At 49.5% G+C, this 27,640-nt stretch overlaps 1 non-coding gene across 1 annotated transcript; it reads right to left on the reverse strand.

Annotated features, from left to right (window-relative positions):
- Positions 1-4,430: 4,430 nt before the first annotated feature.
- TRNAG-UCC lies at positions 4,431-4,502 on the reverse strand. Its single transcript has one exon. It is a non-coding gene; the product is annotated as a tRNA-Gly (tRNA).
- Between the last annotated feature and the right edge of the window lie 23,138 nt (positions 4,503-27,640).

The following is a 27,640-nucleotide window of genomic DNA, read 5'->3' on the forward strand; positions in this document are numbered from 1 at the left end:
AGTTCTTTTCACCCTGCTGCTTTGTTCATGCCCAGAATTTCAATCCTGCTGAGTGAGGGGTAAGTGCCAATTGCATGGAAGGTCTGGAGGGGTTTGCTGCTCCTAAGTCTCCTCTGTACATGTAAGATTCCCTGCTGCTTGGGACAAGGGTAGATGAGAAGGGTGAATCCTCCAGCACTGGAGGGAAAGGTCCCATCTGCACAGACTGAGAGGCAAAGACTAGACTTATTTCTTGTCTGGGCCCAATCTTTTCACCTGGGATAGCCCTTGTTCCAGCTCAGGTGATAGTTAGGGGATGTCTCATGACTGCAGCCATGTTTGTTCAGTTCCACCCCCTTATACAGCTTTGGTACAAGGCAGGAATCTTTTGTCTCTCTCCTGGGGAAAAGCCCCAGGTTTAAGATGGATTCCTGTACCAGGGGACATGGTCACATGTCCTGTGAGGCCCCCAAGCCTTCATTCTTCCTGGCCTGACTCACAGATGGTGCAGGACAGAGCCATCTCCAGTCAATTGTCCTGGTTAATGGGAGCCATCAAGAGTCCAAACCACTATTAATGGCCCACACTTTGCATCATTACAACAGGACCTCAGAGTTATAGTTCATATTTCTAGTTTCAGATCCAGGAATGATCGGTTCATACAAATAGGATGAACACACACAGTAGATTATAAGCTTTGTAATGATACCTTACAAGAGACCTTTTGCATGAAGAATAGTCCAGTCACTTTATATTCACACTCATTAGCATATTTTCATAAAATCCTATGGAGTGCAACGTCACAGCAGGGAAAGGGTTTTACTGCAGCACCTGAGAGCAGTTGAGTTTCATGTTCAGGCTGTGGTATGAGTTCGTCCAGGTTTCTCGTAAGCACACAGGGACCTTGGCGGGTGCTCTCGATACAGGAATGGCCCCGACACGATAAAGTGATGGGGATTGCATTTTCCTTTTTTATTTCTGTATTTCCAATGACATTTCTGTTTGTGATTTCGTTTTGCTTTGTATAACTGTGTTTTCTCCTGGATTTGATATTTAATGAAAAAAACAATAAGGCCTCAGGGCACCGGATGGAGGAGCAGGCTGGGGCTAGGACTGCTAAGAGAGCGAAAGTAGCAGGTTTTCCATATTGTTTCCTGCCCTCATTTTTCTTGACTAGTTTCTCTTCTGCATGAAATTTGCCATTTTTCAAATGTGAGCCTGGCTAGCTCAGTTGACAGAGCATCAGACTTTTAATCTGAGGGTTCAAGTCCCTGGTCAGGCAAAGAAATGCTTTCTTCCTGTAACTTCCCCAAAGGGTTTTAGAAGGACTCTCCTTGACTTTAGTTTTTTCTTTTCAGGACATGGCCTTTCCTAGGAAGGGCCCTTTACTGCCTGGGACTCAAGGTGCTACTGCCTCACCTGTCCACTGGCCTCACAGTCTGGAGGAAGAAAGGCCTCTGGCCTGCAGCAAAGTGCTGGGTGCTGACTTTTTGAGCAAATGCAGGGCTGGCCAGAGAGGCATGTTCCCACTGAGTCCTCCCTGACAGAAAAAATTGTCCCCACAGACAGGGGCGGCTCCAGGACCCAGCACGCGAAGCGGGTGCTTGGGACAGCAAGCCGCGGGGGGTGCTCTGCCGGTCACTGTGAGGGCGGCAGGCAGGCTGCCTTCGGCGGCATGCCTGCGAAGGGTCCGCTGGTCCTGCGACTTTGGCGGACCTCCCGCAGGCAAGCTGCCGAAGGCAACCTGCCTGCCGTGCTTGGGGCGGCAAAATGCCTAGAGCCGCCCCTGCCCACAGAGTCCTCCCTGCTGGAAGGCTACAGTAATCAACAGGTGCTCTGCTGGTCCCATGGTGTAAGGGCAGCACTCAAGACTTTGAATCCTGCAATCTCAGTGGAATCTGAGAACAATTCCTGGGCCACAAACCCTGCTGGGTCTTCCAAGGCTCTGTCTTGCTTTCTCAAAGGCCATGAAAGCCACTACAAAAGGGTTTTTCCTCCTGCTGATAATTGCTCACCTCAACTGATCACTCTCATTATAGTGTGTATGGCAACACCCAATTTTTCATGTTCTGTGTGTGTGTGTGTGTGTGTGTATATATATATACATACATATATATATATACATATATATATACATATATATCTTCCTGCTGTATTTTCCACTACATGCATCCAATGAAGTTGGTTTTAGCCCAGGAAAGCTTATGCTCAAATAAATTTGTTAGTTTCTAAGGTGCCACAAGTACTCCTTGTTCTTTTTGCAGATAAATTAATGGAGGTTAAGTCCATGAATGGCTATTAGTCAGGGTGGGCAAGGAATGGTGTCCCTAGCCTCTGTTTGTCAGAGGATGGAGATGGATGGCAGGAGAGAGATCACTTGCTCATTACCTGTTAGGTTCAGTCCCTCTGGCATTGGTCACTGTTGGCAGATAGGATGCGGGGTTGGATGGACCTTTGGTCTGACCCAGTATGGCCATTCTTATGGTCTTATGAAGGGAAGGGCAGACCCCCTGGGGCAGAGCTTCTGTAATGTAGTGGTTATCACGTTTGCCTACCACGCAGAAGGTCCCTGGTTCAAAACCAGGCAAAAACACTTGGGCTTAATTTTCCCAGCTCCTACTGTTGTAGGAGCAGCAGTGATTTCTATGCTCAAAAGGTCTGTTATACTTCCCCTGCTCCCACTTCTGTCTCCTCTCCCTCTCTGAATGCCTGTGAAGTGGCTTTTCTGCTCCTGGGATGAATGGGCTGGTTGAAGAGCAGAAGAACTTCCAGGTAGACAAGGTGTTTGGGATGTTAATTAGGCAGCACTCACACACCCAGAGCATGGACACTGCCCAAGGTGGAGTGTGACCAACCAGATGCAGCCAAGTCATCTCTAGTTACAGGCCATGAGGTGCAGGACCTTAAAAGGGGAAGGGGCCCTGTGCTCAGGAGAGCACTCACAAGCTTGTACCTCCAGTGAATGCCCTTTGCCCGGACCGCCTGGCCAGTGGTTCACAGTGTTGCATTTCATTGTGCCTCAGGAAGACTTACCTTCATCGCACCATCCATCACGGCCCTGTGGGACACTTACCTTGCAGAATCCTGACATCTCCAGTGCTGTGTCTGTCCTGGGCGTGAGTGTGTGACACCCTGCCCCCCTTCTTTTGAGCTTAGCTGTCAATATAATAAACGTGCTGCTTTCTGCCAAACTCTGGTGGGTCATTAGTGCTCCCTACGCTGACTAGCTGGCCCAATTTTGGGTAACACCTGCGATAACCCCAACCCCTGCATGGCAGAGGGTGGTGAAATGAGCTGAGAAAAAGCCTTGGCATCAGCAGGGGAAAGCTAGAGGATCTTGGCCAGTCACCTTTTGAAGCCTTGTGGCTTGGTCTCCTCTGCCCTTGGAGATTGGCCTATGGTGGCCGGCTCTTCTGTGTGACTTGCCAAAGGAGGAAGTGAGGCAGGAATGGGGCAAAAGAGGAAAGTCGAGCAGAGGAAGGCAGGGCAGAAGCTAAGCGCCTCAGTGCAGCTAAGTGGGGTTAGTAGAGCGTCACCAGTCGTTCTGCAAAGCCTGGGGTGGTGCGGTTGGCTGCTGGGAGGTAGAATCCTGTGCCTGCCTCTTGGCTTCCCAGGGATGGCTACTTGCAGCCCAGGAGAAGGACGGTTCTGGGTGAAAGGAAGACAAGCAAAGCTCTGGGAGGAAATTTGGGTGCGCGGTGATGGCGCTGCACTGGGGGGGGGTGGGTTGGGGTGCAGGAGGGGTGGCGCTTACCCTGGGCACTGCAGCTCCCAAAGTGACCGGTACACACAACCCTCTGGCAGCAGCTCCTAGGTGGGCGGGGCCAGGGGGTCTCCGTGTGCCACTGCCTGCAGGCGCTGCCCCCTAAGCTCCAATTGGCTGCAGTTTCTGGCCAATGGGAGCTGCGGAGTTGGGACTCGGGGCAGGGGCAGTGCATGGAGACACTCCCCCCACCCCAGGGGATGCTGGGACATGCCGGCCATTTCTGGGAGTGGCACGGAGGGATGGAGGCAGAGTGGGCAGGGAGCCACCTTAGTGCTGCTGGCACATCACTGCACACCCATGGGGGGAGGGGAGCAGAGGGCCTCCATGTGCTGCCTGGGGTAGGGGCAGTGCACAGAGCTGCCTCCCCTCCCCAGTCTGTTACAGGAGTGGGTGGGTGGGGTCTTTTGGCCTGAGAGGTGCAGCAGGTCGGACTAGATTATCACACTGGTCCCTTCTGACCTTAAAGGCTATGAGTCTAAAAGGGAGAGGGAAGTAAAGGAAAAAAAAATAAACCAAACATTGTAATACCAGGATGACTCCACCTGCTCATTGTATAGTCCCGCCCCTTTCTTCCTCCACTGGGTGTTGAATGACCTGCAGCACATTGATTCTCTCCTTCCATTGCTAAACTGATACAATGTGACTGAAATTAAACCCATTCCCAGCAGAGAAAACATCACATCACTGCATTGGCTAGGAATCAAACCCAGGACAACTGCTTGGAAGGCAGCTATGCTCACCACTATACCACCAATGCATCTGGCAAAAACACCACTTATGCTTGCCCAATGAGGCTGGACCAGAATTGAGGCGTTTTACTGCCTATTAAAATGTACTGGAGTCTCATCACTAAAAAAAAACCTACCTCTATCTTCACCTGGGTTTGAACCATCAGCCTCTCAATTAGGTCACCAAAGTGGTTAATCACAGACACAGGTAACTACCCTACTTCCCAAACTTGTCTATGAAGCACCTACAGGGGCACACCTGGCTAGTGAGGGAGGCGCACTGCTGGGATTATGAGTTCAGGCCTCACCCAAAGCATCGGTTTTCATTAGCCATGGAGCTTCCCCCACTCACTTTGTCTAATTCAGATGGAAAGTGCCATACGAGGGTGAGGAGAATAAATTCTAAACTCTGAAATGCGGAGGTGGCCCATAGATTGGGATAAGGGGTTTGAAGAGAAAAAGCTCTAAGGATATAAAACCAGACAGTCTCCAAGGGCAGGTACGGTACAACTCCTTAACAGGGAGCCATTTGGGGGAGGGGGTTTCACTTCCTCTGTTCAATGTCCTGAGAGGTATTTTAAGATGAAGATAACACCATGGCTAACAGTTGACTGGCACGTCCTGGGTTAAAGAAAGGAAGGGACTTGGGTTAATAGTGGGAAGATTTGTGTTACCGTCACTGTCTGACCCCCCTTCAGTGCAGAGGTTTGTACTTTGTTGGGTGGAACGCACAGACTCCTGGAGAGCAGGAGCAGCTGTTTCCATGGCAGAGAGCCTGGCACTTCGGAGACTTTCTACACTTGCTGTTTTGAAGCAATTCAATAAAATAACGGGGGAGCTACAATGTCCAGTCCAAAATTTCAGCCCCCCCCCGGTGCAAAAATGCTATTTGAGGATCTAAACAGGAGGCTTCCGGCGCTAGGACACCTGACCAGAGAGCTCATTGGGGGGTGTAAGAGCTGCTGACTCTCAGGGTCCTGGGCTAAATCCACTTGCAGGGGGAAGTGTTTTGATTTACTTGATGGATAATGAGCACCAGCTACCATGCTCCGGCTACCCCAGGAGTGCTGCCAGGGGCCACCAAGCTGCGGCTGCTCCTGCTGCCCACGGAACCACAGGAGAGAGATGATTTTTTGACAGTGACGGACGCCTCGTCCTAAAGGCCTTTGTCTGCCCCCTTCTAGGGACTGTTTGGTACAGGAATGCAGCCCTCACTCCTGAGTCTCTCCTGGGGAAATAATGTTTCTGTGCAAAACACCAAAGCTTTTGACAGAAAGGAAGAAAAGGAAATGGCCACACGATGGGACTAGGACATAAGGAATGAAACACAAGATGCTTCTCCCATGTGCATTTACTTTGAACTTTGTTGTTTGCGGTGTTGTTGTATCCATCAGGGGTGGCTTTAGCCATTTTGCCACCCCAAGCACGGTGGCACGCCGCGGGGGGGGGCGCTCTGCTGGTCGCCGGTCTCGCGGCTCTGGTGGACCTCCCACAGACGTGCCCCCCGTGGCATGCTGCCCCAAGCATGTGCTTGGTGTGCTGGGGCCTGGAGCCGCCCCTGGTATCCATGTTGGCAGGGGCAGCTCTAGGATTTTCGCCGCCCGAAGCAGGGCAGCACGCCGCAGGGGACGCTCTGGCGGTCGCTCGTTCAGCGGCTCTGGTGGACCTCCCGCAGACGTGCCTGCGGATGCTCCACCAAAGCCGTGGGACCAGCGGACCCTCTGCAGGCACGTCTGCGGGAGGTCCACCGGAGCCGCCTGCCGCCCTCCCACGGCACACTGCCCCAAGCTCGCGCTTGGCGCGCTGGGGTCTGGAGGCAGCCCTGCATGTTGGTCCCAAGACATGAGACACAAGGGGGAGGGGGGTCACATAATATCTTTTAAAGGACCAAGGAAGGGAGTATTATTTACTCCTTCTCATAACACAAGAACTAGGAGGGGTCACCACATGAAATGAATAAGCTGAAGGTTTGAAATGAACAAACTTCCCTCAATCTGCTGGCAATGCTTCTACTAACGCAGCCCAATCTGCTGTTAGCCTTCTTGGCAACAAGGGTGCTGTTGACTCATATCCAGCTTCTCATCCACTGTAATCCCCAGGTCCTTTTCTGAAGAACTGCTGCTTAGCCAGTCGGTCCCCAGGCTGTAACAGTGCAGGGGATTCTTCCTTCCTTTTGGCCCAATCCTCCAATTTGGGTCACTCTGGACCCAAACCCTGTCCTCCAGCGCTTGGATTCTTTACATGCTTTCACAGAGTGAAGAGCACATGTTCCATGATTTCATATGGCAGAGTTTTATGCTATAGGGAGCTTTCCCTGTGTGAATTTGACAGGTGAATCAACATAGAGACATATTGTGACCCTTCTCAGGGAGCTGAGGGCTGAGAGTTTCCTTGTTGCCACCTGCCACTAGGAAGAGGGAGTTTTGCATTTGGCAGCTGGATGTTAGTGACCAAACTCACCCACCCATCAGGCACTCAAGGACCCTCCTCTGAGCTACAGCAGCCACCCTAACCCCTGAGTTCCTTCAATGTGTCCCCCTCTGGGGTCCAGCCCGGGTCACCAGATACTCAGAGAAATCCCAGATTCTCTCTGCCCAAAGCAATGGTATATCCCAGGTTACTAGTTTTACTGTGGACCACTGCTACTGTATCTCACACAGCACTTGAGTATAGTTATCGAACAAGCAGAAATTTACTTAACAACCGATAGAGATTTAAACAAACAAATGAGAGTGATGGAAACCAATTGTTACCAACTAAACAAAATCAGAAAATGCAACTTACACTTTTTAATAGTTACCTTTCCTATGTAAGTAGAGTCTCACCTCACACTTCAGTCAATTTCACTGATTCCTAGTCCCTAGGAGCCACGGCCCTGCCTTTCATGAAGCACCACTGGTCATTAGGAATCTCCTTGGTGAATGGACCCAGAGTGTTTTTCTCCACCCTGCTATGAACTGAATCAGTCTTTTGTCTTTATTCACAGAAAGGACGATCTCCTCAGTCTCATGTTGTCCTTGTCACTTCCACAGGGTTTCGATGTCTATAATTTGTCTTTGATGGTTTTCTATTGGCTTTTCTGGGTTGGTGCAGAGGCTGACAATGGAGCAATACATCACATAACTGGCTAGCAAGGAACAGGTGCCAATTCCCTCCCACTTGAATGGGCCGTTCCCAACAAGACCTATGATTGGGGTGACTCACTTTCACAACAATACCATATGGGCATAATTTTCCATGTACTCACATTACTCCTTAACCATGCCTCGGACACACCTCTCGCAGTGATTCGGAGTATCAATAATTTATAAGCTTTCAGCAGAGATCTCACTGCTATGCTTCCTGGATAAATATCATAAAAGCAGTGTATTAGGTGTGGCGAGTTTGTCAGGTCTGACACAGGAGTTGCTTGTGAAGAACAGTGACCCCTTTGCCAATTGGCACCAATGAGCTTTTGTCACAGATGCACTGAGCTATACAGTCACCCCCTGATAGAACAGAAAGGCCAGCACAAAAAACAGAGAGAGGAACAATAAGATACTAAAATGACAATGGCTGGAACTCTCCATTTCTCTCAGTCTTTGCATTCATGGGCACTCAGAGCTGTAGCTACAGTTGAGGAACCGGGTGATCGAACAGCTGGCTCAGCCCTCCATACGAGTAACTCACTGTGGCAAATTCAGGCCAATTAGCTACCTGGAGAGGGGTAACAATTAGCCAGGAAGGCTTAGCCAGCAAAATAAGGTTCAGCTGGGGCAGGGGTTGGGAAGAAACTAATCAGGTTCAGCTGGCCCCAGTTGCTAGAGACCTTTTTAAACCCTCCCTGACAAGGAAGCCAGGGGGGAAGGAGGACGAGAGAAGCAGGGCAGCTGCCAGCAAGGAGGGACAGCTGAACTCTGAGACTCGCTGCAGGACGGAGGGCATTCTCCCCAGGGGGGGAAAGGAAACTAGAACTAGGAGGCTGGCTGAGAAGGAATCAGCCCGGCCTTGTGAGATTGAGAAGGGTTTTTTTTCCCTTGTGCCTAGCCTGTGCCTCTGAAGCTAGGACGGACTGAGCTAACAAGCAGAGGGGCAGGTATTTTGCCACACATGGTGTCAGGAGTGGGATCGCCCAGTGAGTGAGGCTCCATGGCAAGCCGTAACTGGGCAGGGTGAAGACCACAAAAAAAAAAAAAAATTCTTCTAAAATGGAGGATGTGCTGAAGGCACTGATGCAGGCCACTGCGGCCCAACAAGAGGCCACCCGAGTGCAGGTGGCTGCCCAGCGGGAGTCCGTACGGGTGCAACAGGAGACCAACCAGCTGTTGATGAGCCAGGCAGCCCAAGATCGAGCAAACCTGACCGAGGTAGTGAATCAGTTGAAGGCCCTGACCACGATGATGCAGGGGGCCCAGGGGACCCGACCGCTACGGGCAAGCAACTACTTGCAGAAGATGATACCAGAGGACGATGTAGAGGCATATCTCCTTGCGTTCGAGAGGACGGCCCGGCGGGAGGCCTGGCCACAGGACCAGTGGGCCGGTCTGCTGGCTCCATTTCTATGCGGGGAGGCCCAGAAAGCCTACTTTGACATACCCGCGGAAGCAGCCATGGATTACTCTCGGCTGAAGGCGGAGATCCTGGCGAGGGCAGGCCTGACGCCTGCCATAAGGGCCCAGCGCTTCCACGAGTGGAAGTACCGGGAGGACAAACCCCCGAGGTCCCAGCTATTCGATCTGATACACCTTGCTCGGAAGTGGCTCCGCCCCGAGGCCCATGGTCCGGAGAAGGTATTAGAACTACTGGTATTGGACAGATACATGAGAGGGTTGCCGCTGGACATACGGGGGTGGGTCTGCCAAAACGACCCCTCCTCTTATGATGATCTGGTTGCTCTCGTGGAGAGACACTTGGCAGCCCAAGAACTATCTCAGACCCCCGGGGGAGGGAGGCGCCAATATCAGAGGCCAGCCTCTACGCCAAGGCCCCCGTTCGCCCTAGCCCCGGGCCGGAAAATGGAGGGGAGGCAGGAGGTGAAGGAACCACCGGCAGGCCCGGAAAGACTGGAGGACTGGGGAAGAAGGGCTCCGGGAATGCGTCCCGGCAGCCTGAAAAATAGGGGGCTGCCCAAGGGGGGATACCGATGTTATGCCTGTGGTGAACTAGGGCACATTGCTGCCCAATGCCCTAACCTTGGGGAGCCTATGCAGTGCGAACTAGGGGAAATAGGGGGACCGTGCGGGCTAATCAGTCTGGTCGGGGACACGATGGTCCCTCATAGATACACTCGGCCCGTTAAGCTGAACGGGATAGGGACCACAGCATTAATAGACTCAGGCAGTGCAATTACGCTGGTCTCTGGGAAGCTGGTCAAGCCGGGCCAACTATCCCAGGCCCCGCGCTCGGGAATATCCTGTGTACATGGGGATGTCGGCTACTACCCGACCGTCCCTGTATGCATTGAGGTGCTCGGAAACCCCACCGAGGTGACGGTAGGAGTCGTTCCGAAACTCCCTTACCCTGTCCTTATCGGACGGGACTTCCCGGGATTTGATGGCCTACTCCCCGGGAAAGAGGAGGAAGGGTGGGAGAACCCTGGGGGCCCAGGGGCGGCCCAGATGGGGGACCCTCTCCCCGCTTTCCACGAGTTTGGCCAGGACGTGTTCTCCCCACCGGGGAAGCCCAGGAAACCTCGGAGGGAACGGAGGGCCGACAAAAGGAGGGGGACGAGGATCCTGACCCGGTACCTGACGCCTACATTGGTGGGGGAAAGAAGGGGCGCAGCTGACAGCGGGGCCAGGCCCGCCGACTCCAGCCCATTTGTTGGGCCGGGTTCCCCGAAGGCTATCTCTGAGGGAGAGGGGGAGGAGGACCCCCCCGAAATGGGGCCCATAGGGGCCGCACGTGGGACTTTTGGTCAGGATCAGGCCAATGATCCCCTATACCATAACATTTTTAAAGAAGTAGTCGAGGTGAACGGGGTCCCGGTGGAGGGAAGAGCTAAGGGACCAGGACCGTATTACATGATTAAAAAGGATTTGCTGTATAGAGTAGTCCAGGTCCAAGAGCGAGTCATCGAACAACTCTTGGTCCCCCGGAAGCATCAAAGGGCGGTAATGGACCTCGCCCACAGTCATCTGTTCGGGGCCCATCTAGGGATGGATAAGACCCTCGACCGGGTTCTACAGAGGTTTTTTTGGCCTGGCATTTATGCAGCCGTCCGGCAGTATTGTTCCTCCTGTCCGGAGTGCCAACTACATGGGCCCCGACCATGCTTGCGGGCCCCTCTGGTCCCTCTACCAATCATTGCGATCCCGTTCGAGCGTATAGCTATGGACATAGTGGGGCCACTAGAAAAGTCAGCCCGGGGCCATCGGTACATCCTAGTAGTATTGGATTATGCCACCCGATACCCCGAGGCCATCCCCCTGCGGAATACCTTGTCCAAGTCCATAGCCAAAGAATTAGTCCCGATATTCTCCAGAGTAGGGATACCTAGGGAGATCCTGACAGACCAAGGGACCCCCTTTGTTTCCAAGCTGATGAAGGACTTGTGCGACCTGCTCCACATACGGACCCTCCGAACGTCGGTCTACCACCCCCAGACCGATGGCCTCGTTGAGCGCTTTAACAAGACGTTGAAAAACATGTTGCGGAAGGTGATCAGCTGCGATGGAAAAGACTGGGACACCCTGCTACCATACGTGCTGTTTGCCGTCCGGGAAGTACCTCAGGCCTCCACGGGATTCTCCCCCTTCGAGCTGTTATATGGTCGGCACCCCAGGGGCATACTGGACCTGGCTAAAGAAGACTGGGAAGAGCAGCCAAACCCGGGGAGAAACATTGTGGAACATGTGCTACAAATGAGAGACCGAATCACCAGGGTCACCCCCCTAGTACGCGAACACATGGAGAAGGCCCAAGGGGCACAACGGACCTACTACAACCGTCAAGCAAAGGCCCGGAAGTTCCAGGTGGGGGACCGGGTGATGGTGCTCCTACCCACAGCAGAGAGCAAGCTCCTGGCCAGATGGCAGGGACCCTATGAGGTAATTGAGGCGGTAGGGGAAGTTAACTACAAGGTCCGGCAGCCAGGTCGCCGGAAGCTGGAGCAGATCTATCACATAAATCTGCTGAAACCCTGGCAGGATAGAGAAACCCTGGTAACGGGGTTGGGGGCGCCACCCCCTAAAGACGATCGGCCCAACCAGGTGGGAATATCCCGGGAGCTGACCCCAGAACAACGATTCGAGGCGGTCAGCCTGGTCGAACGCAACCAAGACGTGTTCTCGGAGAAGCCCGGTCGAACTACGGAAGTGCACCATCACATCTTCACAGAGCCCGGGGTGAAGGTGCACGTCAAGCCATACCGGATCCCGGAGGCCAAAAGAGAGGAAATTCGGAAAGAGGTCAGGAAGATGCTGGCCCTAGGGGTTATTGAAGAGTCTCATAGCCAGTGGTCCAGTCCCGTGGTTCTGGTGCCAAAGCCAGATGGCAGTATGAGGTTCTGCAACGACTTCCGCAAGCTGAACGAGGTATCCCGGTTTGACGCCTACCCCTTACCCAGGATCGACGAACTGATCGACAGATTAGGAAAGGCCCGGTTCATGTCTACCCTGGACCTTACCAAGGGCTATTGGCAGATCCCCCTGGCGAAGACCGACAAGGAGAAGACGGCCTTTGCAACCCCGGAAGGACTATATCAATACACCGTTCTTCCCTTTGGATTACATGGGGCCCCCGCTACCTTCCAGCGGCTAATGGATAAGCTGTTACGGACCCATAGGGAGTACGCTGCTGCCTATCTTGATGATGTCATCATATATAGCCCCGACTGGGAGACGCATCTTGGAAAGGTAGAGGCAGTATTAGATACCCTGAGAAGGGCCGGGCTGACCGCGAACCCCTCCAAGTGTTCGATCGGGTTAGCTGAAGCCAAATACCTGGGGTATGTAGTGGGGAGGGGCGTGGTGAGGCCCCAGCTCAACAAGCTAGACGCCATATTGAAGTGGCCCCGGCCACTGCGGAAGAAGCAGGTCCGAGCGTTCCTGGGACTCGTGGGGTACTATAGGCGGTTCATTCCCCACTTTGCCACCAGGGCATGCCCCTTAACGGACCTGACCAGGGCTCGGGGCCCGGACATAGTGAAATGGTCTGCTGCGGCCGAAGCCGCTTTTGTGGATCTACGAACGGCCCTCTGCACAGACCCTGTCCTAGTAGCCCCAGACTGGGGGCAGGAGTTCGTCCTCCAGACGGACGCCTCGGAAGTAGGCCTGGGGGCAGTGCTTTCCCAAATGGTCGGAGATGACGAACACCCCGTCCTCTACCTCAGTAGAAAGCTCCTGCCTAGAGAACGGAAGTACGCCATCGTGGAGAAGGAATGTCTGGCGGTAAAGTGGGCCGTAGAAAGCCTCCGCTATTATTTACTGGGACGGAGATTTGCCCTAGTCACGGACCATGCCCCGTTGCAATGGATGCACCAGAACAAGGACAAGAACGCACGAGTGACGAGATGGTTCCTGTCGCTTCAGCCCTTCCACTTCACGGTTCGGCACCGGTCCGGGTCTCAACATGGCAATGCGGATGGCCTGTCAAGGGTACATTGTTTTCCGGCCCAAGTGGCCCAACCCCGTAGTGTTGAGCGGGGGGGGGGATATGTGGCAAATTCAGGCCAATTAGCTACCTGGAGAGGGGTAACAATTAGCCAGGAAGGCTTAGCCAGCAAAATAAGGTTCAGCTGGGGCAGGGGTTGGGAAGAAACTAATCAGGTTCAGCTGGCCCCAGTTGCTAGAGACCTTTTTAAACCCTCCCTGACAAGGAAGCCAGGGGGGAAGGAGGACGAGAGAAGCAGGGCAGCTGCCAGCAAGGAGGGACAGCTGAACTCTGAGACTCGCTGCAGGACGGAGGGCATTCTCCCCAGGGGGGGAAAGGAAACTAGAACTAGGAGGCTGGCTGAGAAGGAATCAGCCCGGCCTTGTGAGATTGAGAAGGGTTTTTTTTCCCTTGTGCCTAGCCTGTGCCTCTGAAGCTAGGACGGACTGAGCTAACAAGCAGAGGGGCAGGTATTTTGCCACACACACACACATAGGGAGATGGGTCAAAATTGGAATTGATGTTAAGGCTGTGTCTACACTTCGAACACTGGAAATATTCTTCTGACAACCTAACACTGTCTACACTGGGGCTCAGGTCACATTAACTACTTCTCTCAGTGCAGAGGACTTTTCACACCCCTGAGAGATGTGGCTCTGCCAACAGAGCTTTTCTACATCGACCAGCCTTTAGCTGGCTTATTGACCTGAAAGGCAATGGATTTCGGTCTTATTCTTTATATTGATGGTTGATGAGTGCAGCTGTCCTACCTGCTGGACACATCCTGTGACAGATGTCAGGCCTTTCCTTTGCAAATTAGAGAAGTGGGGAAGACAGTGACCCTTACAGTCTAAGTGGGTAAAAACTTATACAACTTGTCACCTCGAGTAGCTTTCCTTTGAATAGAAATTGACTTAGAAACTAAACAAAATAAATTCTATTTGAAAACACAAAATACTAAAATCTATACTGGGCCAATATCCTCTTATACACACTTTCTCTCACACATTCTCCCACCCCAACCTTTGGAGTGAGGTTTTCTACCAGAACTCTTTATATTACAATGGGTAAATTAAATCAAATTAACTATTCAAGATTAGCCACCATTTCCTGTATGACTAACAAAACAAAACAAAAAAAACCAACTTTCAGTTTTCCAAAATACTTCAGATTATCACACATTTAGTCTCTTCTTCTTTAACCAATAACTTCACCAATAATTTCATTTTAATAGATGATAAAAACATATTCAAAGATCACAAATTCTTATCATATAAGTTAGTTTTCTTCTAATGCCCATTGCCAACAACTGAACCTTGGCTCAAGTTGTGGTTTGTCCCAACCACTTCTGTGAGTTCATATATCTCAGGATCTTCTGCAGTATGTGTTGGTGGAAGGGGTCTCCTATGTGGGAATCTTTGCATCATGAGGAAAAATACCTCTCGTGTCACACTTTTAATCTTTCAAAGTGAGAGAAGATAGAGAAGTGATGTAAATGCATAACACACAAGAGAGAACTGTCTGGTCTGCACTAAAGACATTTATCGGTTAACTATATTACTCCGATGTGTGAAAAATCCACACCACTGAGCAATGTAGTTACACAGCCCTAACCCCCTGTGTAGATAGCGATACATCAGCAGCAGAACTTCTCCTGCCAAAAGAGCCACTGCCGCTTGCGAGGGTTGGACTAATCAAGTCCGATGGGAGAAATCTCTCCCATTGGCTGAAAGCGTCTGTAATAGCAGCGCTACAGCAGCGCAGCTACATTGGTGCAGCTGCACCAACATCAGCTTTATTGTGTAGCCACAGCATCAGACACAAAACCATAGAATCAGAACTCAACATGCGAGTATCCGGAAGTCTGAAATTGGAGCCTGATACATTCATTGCCTCATTGGTTACCATCATTTCTACAGCCTTGAAGTCCTTGTTACCCAATCAGGGAGCCAGTTTGGGATCCATGGGGAAGGAATGTCCTTTGAAGCACTCTCTCTTTGGATCCAAATGGTAAAGGATGATTGTTCTCAATGTAACCTGGCATCCTTTGGAACTGTAATCAGTGACACTGAACTAGGAAATGGAGTTGTACAAACAATTTTCCTTGGATCACTGGTCACCATAGCTTCCTTTACTGGGGTGGAAACCAAGAACTGGGTGTGGACTCTTTCAGCCCCAGCTCTTTCCAAATCCTTGGTCTTGGTTAGGGTAAATTTACACTTCTCCGAAGTAGAATCCTTTACAAAACCACTCCAAATCTCAGCAGTGTTAGTGAGGCTTACCAAAACATGGAGGCTTACCAAAACATGCCCAGCTTTTCTTTAATTTGGTGGCACAGTTCCAGGCAAGGGACTGGATACAGGGCTGGATCACAATCTTCATTAGTGTCCAGAGTTGGAGTTTCTATTCAAAAATAGCTATTTTTCTGCAGCTATTAGATTTCCAAAACTGATTTGATTCGATATACATTTTTAGCACCTACAAAGGATAAATTCAACAAAACTCCACTTCTATTTCCTCAACATCTGCATCATGAAGGGCAGCATCTCCGATACAATAAGATTAGCTAGGAAAGAACTTCTGTAGGGCCTGGGTTACAAAGGCTTTGGAAGCAAATACCTGGGCATTGTGCCTAGTTCAAAAATCACTTAGCATGGAATTTTCTCCCCAAAACATCTGGGACAATATTGACTTAAACAATTGAACTACACTGTGATCATATGCACTTCCTTCAGTTAGTTGGGGTTCTGCTGTTGTTCACCATTTCTGAGTAGAGATTTTAAATCACTGCTGTTTCTTTGTTAGCCTGTCCAGTAAATTGGAGAGTTCTCTAATGCTGACAGAACTGCACCTCAACCTTCTCCATGACATCATGCAGGGATGGGGAAAAAGCAAAGCTGAAGTGAGAAATGGTGACTTTAGCAAATAGTCATTTGTCTTAAATTCTCCAGTAAATCTGCGCTACATCCTATCAAACTGAACTACTATCCAACTGAATGACCAAACAGCCTTCAGGAAAGATAGAAACCCACATCACAGAGAGCTAGAATACACGGCAATGAAAGTGTGAAGTGAAATTCCAGAGCAGGTTACATCTGATTATTCAGAATCAGGACAAGAGATTCTCCCATCACATTCTCCTCTGATCCATTCAAACATACTTCACTCAGCACTGTCTCAATAGCCAGTTATGTTATTTACAAAATTTTTAGTATCCGAGCTTTACCATAATGGGAGACAAAACCACTCACCTTGCCAGAAGTGGCTTTACCAATAGATGGAACCTGGGATTTAAACTCCCAATGAGCACACTGTGTTTGGGATCCATTTGAATTCCCCTTCCAGGTCTCTGACACTTTCATCTCCAGTCATAGCGACTCTGATATGAGATTAAAGAAGTCAAAGCATCATCTCCAAGCACAGACAGCTGAGAACTGTTCCTCACAGGACACTTTGAGAAGTGGATGGATAGAATGTGATGATGATAACCTCTGCATGGCTCAGACAAAAGGTAACAGTTCTGCAGTGATGGGGAAGGAGGGAATCTCTGAGTCTCCCCATCTCCTTCCAGTGTCACAGAGGCTGAAATTACACTTTTTTTTCCTGCCCCTGCTCCTCTTCATTTAACTATAATTTGAAAAATTCCCATTATATCTGCTCTTCAGCACAACCCAGAGCAACGTGAGAACAAGCGGCAATGATACAATCTGTATCACTGGTGACTAACAATAACTTTGAAATAGGAAGAATAGTATAAATGTGATGCTCCCTGGTTCCTGATAGGAAGGGCACACTAGAATTACTCATGGGATAATGGAGTTGATAGAAAGGACAAATGGGTCCACCTCAAAACAGGGCAAACTGCAAAAGGCAAAAATGGGCCCCTCATCTGGTCAAACTGAGGGATAACCATGCTGCAAACAGTTCAAACAGCTTTAAAAGTTACTATGTGGGAATCAGGAAAATTATTACAGAAAAAAAAGTATTGATAGCCCTAGAGGTGTTTATGTTGTTGATCTCCCTTGCAGATTCTCTGATGACTAACATGGGCTAAGTGCCCACAGAAGGTTTTCCCACACTCACTGCATTTATAGGGTCTCCCACCGGTGTGGATTTTCTGATGTCTAATAAGGTCTGAGCTCCTAGTGAAGCATTTTCCACACTCACTGCATACATAGGGCCTCTCCCCTGTGTGGATTCTCTGATGCCTAATAAGGTGTGAACTGCGACTGAAGGTTTTCCCACACTCACTGCATTCATAGGGCCTCTCCCCTGTGTGGATTCTCTGATGTTGAGAAAGGGATGAGCTGTCAGTGAAGCATTTTCCACACTCACTGCATTCATAGGGCCTCTCCCCTGTGTGGATTCTCTGATGGGCAAGAAGGTTTGAGCTGCTAGTGAAGTTTTTCCCACACTCACTGCATTCATAGGGCCTCTCCCCTGTGTGGATTTTCTGATGGGTAAGAAGGTTTGAGCTGCTAGTGAAGTTTTTGCCACACTCACTGCATTCATAGGGCCTCTTCCCTGTGTGGATTCTCTGATGCCTAATAAGGTGTGAACTGCGACTGAAGGTTTTCCCACACTCACTGCATTCATAGGGCCTCTCCCCTGTGTGGATTCTCTGATGTTGAGAAAGGGATGAGCTGTCAGTGAAGCATTTTCCACACTCACTGCATTCATAGGGCCTCTCCCCTGTGTGGATTCTCTGATGGGCAAGAAGGTTTGAGCTGCTAGTGAAGTTTTTCCCACACTCACTGCATTCATAGGGCCTCTCCCCTGTGTGGATTCTCTGATGTTGAGAAAGGGCTGAGCTGTCAGTGAAGCATTTTCCACACTCACTGCATTCATAGAGCCTCTCCCCTGTGTGGATTCTCTGATGCTGATAAAGGCCTGAGCTGCTACTGAAGCATTTACCACACTCACTGCATTCATAGGGCCTCTCCCCTGTGTGGATTCTCTGATGGGTAAGAAGGTTTGAGCTCCTAGTGAAGTTTTTGCCACACTCACTGCATTCATAGGGCCTCTTCCCTGTGTGGATGCTCTGATGCCTAATAAGGTGTGAACTGCGACTGAAGGTTTTCCCACACTCACTGCATTCATAGGGCCTCTCCCCTGTGTGGATTCTCTGATGGGTAAGGTGGTTTGAGCTGCAATTGAAGGTTTTCCCACATTCACTGCATTCATAGGGCCTCTCCCCTGTGTGGATTCTCTGATGTTGAGAAAGGGCTGAGCTGCTAGGGAAGCATTTTCCACACTCAGTGCATTCATAGGGCCTCTTCCCTGTGTGGATTCTGTGATGCTTTATAAGGATGGAGTAATCACATACGTTTTCCCCAAACTCAGTGCATGTATTTTTTCTCTTTTTGCTGAGGATTCCCTGTTGTGTTGTGGTTTCCTTGAGGTCCTTCTGAGTTTCCTGACAGGAAATACATTTACCCACTTTCTCCCCTGGCTGGTTTCCCTGCTCTCCTTCTGGTCTGTGCTGAATGTCACGGGATTTTCCCTGCTTATGACTCCAGGACACATTCCTTTTCGATCTTTGTGATAATTCTCTGTGTTTATCCACTTGCTCAACATTTTCCTGCTGAGAATTCTGCTCCTCTTTCTCACATACCATTGCGTCACCTGCTGTGATAGAGACAGAAACCTCAAACAGGGATGGAAAGGGGAAGGCCAAACCAATACAAGTACTGGAAAGAGGTCAAATAAAAATCAGAAACTGAACTCCCACAAGTTCTTCCCCAAACAGGAGAGAGGAGGGGATCAATTCAGCCTTCACATCCCATCCAAATTCACAGGGGGAAGGGAGGAAGCTACTGCCTGGTGTCTGCTAGGGTCTACAGGAAGCCATGAGCTATATTTACCCTAAGGATACGACCCCTGCTAGGGACAATATTGAACTGAGAGACCTCCCAAGGGCATTGTAGGGCATCCCAGATGATTCCTTCTGGCACTTACAGATTCTGAGTTGGTTTAATATTTCCTAACCTGTGCAGGGAGCTCTCAGGATCTCTCTTTCCTCTGAACCCTGGAGGTCTGGGACCCATGGCTCTTCCCCTTGTTCCAGATGGGAGATCACATCAGGTTGGGAAACTGGAAACCCTGCTCAGATGAAAGAAAACAAAGGAGTTCAGTTGATTTGATAAGACTGTCATAAAAAAAAACCCACACTATTAATTTAACTTCAGTGCTTAATGTGAGCTGGTGTGCCTGGGGCAGTCCACACTGAAAATGCCAGGGTCAGGGCAGGCTGAAAAAGGGAGAGCAGATGCTCCCAAAACTGGTGGTTAACACTGAAGTTAAACTCACCGACCTGTCACAAACTGTGCTTCTGATCCCACACATAGGTTATCGAGAAGCTGAAAAAAGAAATCACACAGCCCCTTTTATTGCATTCCAGTTCTCCGACTCCCAATCAGCACCTAGGTCCAGTACAGTGAGAGGTTATTTAAAAACTCTGCTCATATACAAAATGTTTTTCTGACCCCTACGGTCAGCCACATTACAAGATCACTATAGGTTTGGATCTTACCCAAAAGACCACACTGCCAGCCAATCCTTTAGCATGGAAAGACAAGACACGACACAAAAAAAGTTGTTAAATGGGAAAGTAGTGAGATGCATTCAGAAATCTATATATCAGGTTCTTAGCAGTATTGGTGAGTTGCTGGCTTGAAAGTCCGTCTGGAACAGATCCACAGTTTGGATGGGTCATTCAGTCCTTTGTTCAAGGCTTCAGTTTGTAGAGAAGTTGCTCCAGAGGTAGGAAGAGGGATTGAAGACAAAATGGAGATGATGCAGCTGCCCTTTATATTCCTTTTGCCATGTGGCTTGTACTTCCTGTGTCCCAAACAGACGCTTCACAGCACAGGGCATGGAAAAGCCTCGGAGGTCTCAGCACACAGACATACCCCTGCATGTCTTGCTGACTCAATAGGTTTATGCCCTTGATCAGGGATGGGCAAACTACGGCCCACGGGCCACATCCAGCCGACAGGACCGTCCTGCCCGGTCCCTGAGCTCCCGGCTTGGGAGGCTAGCCCCTCCCCCACAGCCACGCCACGGCGCGGGCAGCGCTCCTGCAGGGCGGGGCTTTGCGCTCCTGCTGTGCAGTGTGTTTGGCTCTGCGTGGCCAACGTGGCTGCCAGACACGCTGCTCTGAGCGGCATGGTAAGGAGGTGGGGGTGGTGGATAAGGAGCAGGGAGTCCCGGGGGGCAGTCAGGGGACAGTTGGATGGGGCGGAGGTTCTGGGGGGATGGGGGTTGTGGGGTTGTTTTGGTGAGAGTGTGGGAAGCTAGATATGCAGACTCAAGGACGGGCTAGTTCTCATCTGCTAGCAGGCAGTAAACAGGATAATAAATTAGAAGGTGGTACAAAATGGCAATTATCCAATGAAGTTACAGCTGTGCTTGTGTGTACCTTATTAACCAATTAGCAACTGCTTGATTGCCTGGCCTTAATTGTATATAAGAGCATGCTGGAGAGAAATAAATGACTTTGCTTCCAATCATATTGACTGTTGAGCTTTGTTCATGTACGCCTGCGATGCAACAAATGGTGACCCCGACGTGATTCGTATCGAATGAAAGTGTCGGTGGCCTGACCCAGGCGGAGAAGCCCTGAGCCCAGAGGCGAACGGCCAGGAGCCTGAGCCCAGAGGCGGGCGGCTGGGAGCCGTGGCGGGGAGTGCTTGAGAAGCCCCCGGATTCCGACGTGATTCGTATCGAATGATGATAGTGTCGGAAGCCTGAGCCCAGAGGCGAGCGGAGGAGCTGCGGCGGGGAGTGCTGGAGAAGCCCCCGGGCGTCCGAAAAGAGAGGCGCACCTGAGCCCTGAGGAGAGCGGCTATAAGCCGCGGAGGAGAGGGGCGGCTATAAGTCGCGGAGGAAAGCGGCGGCTACAAGCCGCGGAGAAGAAGGGCGGCTATAAGCCGCGGTGGAGAAGGGCAGAGCAGCTAACATGAGTACCGCTGTATCAGCTGAAGAAAAGATAACACAGAAGCCTTTATTGCACATTATGAACCGACAGGGGGAAAGAATCTCCCCTGCTGCACTGATTCACTTATTAAGAAGAGAGGGGGAGTTGGGGAGGCTCCTCCTGACCGGCCTTCGGGCACAGGACGAGGAGGTGCTCCGCTGGAAGCGAGCCCTGGACGGGAAGACGTTGGAGTGCACGGCGCAGGCAGAGGCTCGTGCCGTGGCCCCGGAGGTCGTTTGGACCTACAAGCAAGTAAGTTGTTTTGGCAGAAGCCCGGAGAAGGCATCCTACGCTGGCTGGTCTGAGCCTGGGACAGTGCCGGGAAAACCGTTATGCTTCTCCGGTATGAGCAGCAACAGCTGGGTGTTCTGACACAGGATTTACAGTTTAAAAGAAGCCAAGCAGGGAAGGAGAGAGAACAAAATGATTTAACCGAAGAAAAGCTCATTCTTTTCTCGCCCCAGTCAAGGACAGCTAAGACTTGGCGAACAGCCCAGACTAAAGAGAGCTTGACTGGGCCCAAAAAAGCTAATGAGAGCTGCAAAGTCCTGCCAGGCACTAACGGAATGTGTTAGCTGTCTCCTTTCACAGGTATGGAAGAGCTGCGCAAAGATCCTAGCAGCCCTGCCAATTTTGCAACCAGGAGACTGACTGCCTGGACCCATGATTTTATTGCAAAAGACCCCTTCACATCAGGAGAATTTTTCTACTGATGATTGGCCTAATTATTTTTTAGTTTTATTGTGCTTTTAAATAGCAGGACAAAAGGACAAGGTAACGTGCTGGCTAATTTCTCCCTCGTCCGCTGCAGCCCCCACGTCCTGATTATTTCCCCCGTAGAAGCTGAACCACGACGGTGGTGGAAAAGAAGAAAAAACACTCACGTTGTTGATATTGCCAAAGTCCAGAAATTCCTGACTAAAAAGACATTGAGAACTGACCCTGGTGAAGAAACAAAGAATTGTACACTGGCAGGAAGAAATTTGGGACTCCTGCTGAGAAATGTGATGTTAATTGGATTTTGGGATTTATTCTACAGGCTGCGCCCTGTGTTTTGGATAAAAATTTTAGCATGTATTGCCCCCCCCCATTTGGATTGTAAATGATATTACCCCCCCCCCATTACTAACCCCAGCATGTGGACCGGTTGGGTTGGGGGGTGAGGGCTCTCACAAACCGAACCCCTGCCGGGTTCATGGGGAGGATGATTGTGGAATTAATTACCCCAGCTTTCTAGAGTTTAATTGTTTTTTGTTTTTAGAGTTTGAGAAAACTCAGCCAAAAGGTTTGCTGAGTATTCTCAAGGGGGGGTTGTAGGTTACTAGGCATAAATTTAGGTAATTTGGGAGGATGGCTTTGAATTTATGTGACCCTAAGTATTTTTATGTAAAGTGTTTTTGTTAGCCTTATTAGATTTTTGTAAATTTTGTGTTATGTGCTGATTAGTGGTAGTTGTAAGGCTGTTTGATATTTGCTGTAGCCTATATTAAAATAGATAGGCTGATTGCAGATGTTGTAATTAAAGTTATATGCATGAGAATGTAGCCCCCACGGTGGGAAAGTACAGATAATTGCTCGCAGTAGAGACTAGAAGGGTGGGGGCTAGTTAAGAAGTACACCCTCCTAGCTAAATGATAGTGGGATAAGTTGGTATTCATGAAAGGAACGCTTTAGCAAAAGGAAAAAAGGATCGGGCCCAGGCAGGCAGGCAATAGACAGAGAACTTGGAAAGAAAAAAAGGATCGGGCCCAGGCGGGTAGGCAATAGACAGAGACTCTGAAGAGGAAAAAAGGATCGGGCCCAGGCGGCAGGCAAGAGACAAAGAATTTAGAAAACTGGTTGGAAACTTTTGAGGGTGTAGGGGACAGAACAGGTAATTGAGCACAAGCTTGGGAATTTCAAATATTCTGGGGGATACTTGGAATGGTGATTTAGTTGAGAAAGGTGGCTGTTGGAAGACAAGTTAGTAATTTTTAGGAGAGTACAAAGTTAATTTTGTGGTTGCTAGAGGGAACAGCAGTTGAATTTTGTAAAGATGCTAAAGAGTAAAGTTTTTGGTATTTTTGAAATGTTTGTGTATAAATTTAGGCAAAGATATTAGTTTGTAATTGTTTGGCTATGAATAATTTTGTTGTATTAGCTGAAGAATGTATATAGTGCTATGTATTTGTAATTGTATTAGGCTTAAGGGCATATAAGTGGTGATTTTTTTTTTTTTTTTAGTGTTAAAAAGTAGAAGTTAATAGTAAGAACCCTTAAGCTGTGTATAGCTTTGAATTTAGAAGTAAGCCAGGATGCAATTGTATTACTGTAAATTATTTAATTGATGATGTAATTTTCCTTTTTTGCCTGATAGTAATAAGGGTATTTGTATATTGTATGTAATGATTGCTTACCCAGTAGGGGTAGTTTTGTTTTTGTTTTTTAGATATTTAAGAGAATTGATGTTAGCTGTATAGTATTTAATGTACCATGCATTTATTATGGAGTTTAAATTTATGTTTTATGTTTGTTTGTGGTGTGTGTTTTTTGGCCAGAATTGTTGTGGTGTTGTTAATATGTTTATGTGGTTTATGTTGTGTTTTTTCTGCTAGGACCCCCCCCCCCAGTGTCAGTTTGATCACCTGACACATGAGGGATGGATTTGGTAATAGAAATTTGTCACAGGTTGGTGTACACTAGAGAAGGGGGGAACCCTGCAGAATTTACACCATTTTTTTTGTTGTATTTTGATGTTTTATGTTTTGTTTTGTTTGATATTGCTGGTGTTATATGTTAAGAATTGCATGATTAAAGGTGAGCCCTAATAGATTAAGGAAATACTATTTGGTTTTGGTGCACTATTTAGCTTTGGCTCTGTTTTGTTTAACCGGTTACTGTTGTTTTTTCTGCTCTGTTCATTTGGGCGTTAGGTGTGTGGGCGGAACTGGATTTCTCGTTCGTAATTCCTCAGGGTGGAAGCCATGTGTGCGATGAAGCTCTGAGGTTGTTTTGGGATTCTTCAGTCCCGCCCCCTGTAACGGATAATGTAATGGAAGTAGGAAAAATCTGGCTTAGACTGTAATTTTTTTTTGCTCTCTGTGTAATTTTTTGTTCTGTTTAAGTGCAAGCAGACAAATGGGAATGCTGGTGCTTGTATTGCTAGATTAGCTCAAGGTTATGCTGCTGTTGTTGTACCGGAGCGCTTGAGAAAGCGAGGGGAGGAATGTAGGAGGCTAGGGAACCACGGAAGATTCTGTTACGGTTTAGTTAGGCAGCTGGTGTTTAGATTTGCTTTTAGTTTTGCTGTGTAATAGATTGTAGTAATGTGATGCTATGAGCTGGGAATGTTTTGCTGTGCCTTCCCTTTTTTATTATGAGAAAAGGGGGGAGGTGTGGGGTTGTTTTGGTGAGAGTGTGGGAAGCTAGATATGCAGACTCAAGGACGGGCTAGTTCTCATCTGCTAGCAGGCAGTAAACAGGATAATAAATTAGAAGGTGGTACAGAATGGCAATTATCCAATGAAGTTACAGCTGTGCTTGTGTGTACCTTATTAACCAATTAGCAACTGCTTGATTGCCTGGCCTTAATTGTATATAAGAGCATGCTGGAGAGAAATAAATGACTCTGCTTCCAATCATATTGACTGTTGAGCTTTGTTCATGTACGCCTGCGATGCAACAGGGGGTTGGATAGATGTGGGAGTCCCAGGGGTCTGTCAGTGGACAGGGGGGTGGATAGAGGTCAGGGCAGTCAGGGGACAGATAGCAGCGGGGTTGGGTAGGGGGTGGGGTCCTGGGAAGCTGGGGGGGGGTCTCTAGAGGGGGCGCTTACGGGACAAGGAGCAGGGGGGGTTGGATTGCTCGGGGATTCTGAGGGGGGCAGACAGGGGGCGGTAAGTGGGAGGGGGCGGATAGGGGTGGGGCTAGGGTGTTTGGGGACCCCAATGTGGCCCTCGGGCTAAAAAGTTTGCCCATCCCTGCCCTTGATCCTTTCCATGGTCTCACTGTACAGCTGATGGGCCATCAAACAGCCTAGGCAACGCTGATGCCAATATGTCTCACCCAGAAACACTGCCCAAGTCTGGAAATACAGATGTACTCTACAAATCTATAACTCACAATACAAAGGTGATACAAACATAGAAACAAAATTCTCATACTTGGAAAAGCATAACATTTTCACTGACACCTGTCATGGCATATCTAGCACGAGTCATTTCAATTGTATCAAACTGGTATTGATAATAAAAAAAATAACAAAGTGTCTCACAATTCCATACAGTGTCACACTTGGTAAAGCAGTGAATTCCCAGGACCAGCTCCCCCGGTCCTTGAAGATGCTGAACACTCTGCTTATGATGTATAGAAATACCCACATATCTGCTGGGAACACACACAGACAGACACTGTGTCAGTCTGTACCCCTATGTTCACTCTTCTTGAAAATTATGATCAATTTTGTACACAGAATGGCATTTTGAAAACACATAATCTACTGACTATTATCCTGTTAAAATGTGTAGCAACACTGTATGTAAAGTTTTGAGATTTTACTGTATGATATTACTGAAAAAGTTACAATTCCGGGGAACACCCACAGACCAGTTCCTCGGAGACAGCAAGACAAACAGTTGGTCAAACAGCCACTCTGCGGCAGGGGGAAGGTGTGAAGACATTTACATTCCATCACAGGGACACTTGAAGCTCATATCAACAACAGACAGCCTGGCACCATGACTCAGTTGAGAACTGAAGTTGTTTCTAGTACAAAGGACTGAATTATAAAAAGAGGTGAGGAAAATACTTGAGATTCTCTCTCTCCCCTTCCCCTCTGCTCATGACAACTTCTGAAGAACTGAACTTGGGCAGCAGGGGCGGGTTAGGGGGACAGCGGGGGCGAGGGGACAGCAGGGGAGGGGGGAGCCTCCCCACCCGGGAGCTCAGGAGCCGGGCAGGCTGGGCCCGCGGGTCGGATGTGGCCTGTGGGCCGTAGTTTACCCACCCCTGACTTACAGGTTAGTTTGTGGTTTATCTTGCATTTCTTTTGTAAACAATTCTGACTTTTATGCCTCGTTACCTGTAGTCACTTAAAATCTTTTTTTTTGGTAATTTTGTTTTATTGTTTTATCCAACTAGCGTGTTTGGATTAAAGTGTGTTGGAAACTGCATTTGGGATGTAGCGGGGTGGACGTCCGCTCCTGCCCTGAAGGGTTAAAAACAGCCCTGGGAGGGGGCTGTGGCTGGAGAAAGCAGCAGCTTTTAGGCTGGGCTGATTGGGGGAAGTGGCTGCAGCTGGGGCCAAGCCCCAAACAGACTCAGCTGGCCCTATAAAGGCAGAGAAGCCAGGGGCAGATAGAGTCTCTCTCTGTTTGTAGAGGGAGATGGGCCTGGCTGCAGGGAGCTGGACACAGGGTACCTGAGTGAAGCAGGGCTGGGGAAAGGCAGAGGAGCTGGGGAGCTCCAGCCTGGAAAGCCCCAGGCTGTGGCCTAGCAGAAGGCAATAGGTACTGGGGGGTTGCAGAGGGCAGCCCAGCGGTAGGCAAAGGCAGCAGGTCCAAACCCTCCTTGCCAGTGATGAGTGGCTGATACTGCAGCCTGCCCCAGGGTGTGGGGCCAGACGATGACTGGCCTTATACTGAGCTGAGGTGGGAATAGAGGGTGGGAGATCCCTGGGGAGGGGAGACCCCAAGACTGAGGGGTTACTGCCAGAGGGCAGCACCCCAGGTAAAAGGGGCATCAGGTCCAAGGAGGGACATGGGGGGCCAGAGGACAGGAGGATCACCGGCCTGCAGAGGGTGCGCTGGAGCTGGAATGAGCTAATTCCCAGAAGTCACCAGCAGGAGGTGCCGCAGGGGTGAGTGCACTCATCTACATGGGATAACAAGGCTGGTGCATGTCATTTTCCACTGATGAAATTACAGACTTCATATGAGCTTGCCTTGTTCAGTAGTGTGCTGGACAGGGAAAGATGCACATTTCTGGGGGAAGTCTGGGAACAGAGACTTTTCTGGGGTTTTCCTGTGCTGCACTGTAACTCATGAGTCACTGACTAGCAGCACTCAACACTGTGTAGCTGGGAGTGAGTTACATGCTGGAGACTGTGTGATACCTGCCCAGGAGTGGCTGCTCTCACAGTAAAGCAGTGTAAAAGTCACCCCAGCTTGGGAAACCGAGGGGACACAGCTGTTCAACACTCCAGATTGCACTGTGGTTAATGTCACAGATACTCAATTTCAAAGAGGCTCCCAAAACACAGAGAAAGTAAATCCATGTTCCAGAAATCCAAGACTCCAGAGAGAGGGCAAGTCTCCCTGCCACTGCTTCTTGCTGACGGAGAGGTCCAGAGACAATGAGAGAATCCTGTGGAAGCTGCGAACTGGAAGCATGGGCTGGTGGGGTTCAGTGGAGAAAGGGAACAGGAAGGGAAGGGATATTACTGAATGCAGGATCTCAGCAGTACTAGATGTCAGGATAGCACATAGTGCAGCCTATTGGAAAACATAATCCCAACTACACTTATAAAATGATGAGGCCTAAATTAGCTGTTTCCACTCAAGAGAGAGATCTTGGAGTCATGGATAGTTCTCTGAAAACATCCACTCAATGTGCAGCAGCAGTCAGAAAGCAAACAGAATG

Source organism: Mauremys mutica, unplaced genomic scaffold (assembly GCF_020497125.1).
Source record: "Mauremys mutica isolate MM-2020 ecotype Southern unplaced genomic scaffold, ASM2049712v1 000453F_np12_subseq_1:81292_obj, whole genome shotgun sequence".
NCBI lineage: Eukaryota > Metazoa > Chordata > Testudines > Geoemydidae > Mauremys > Mauremys mutica.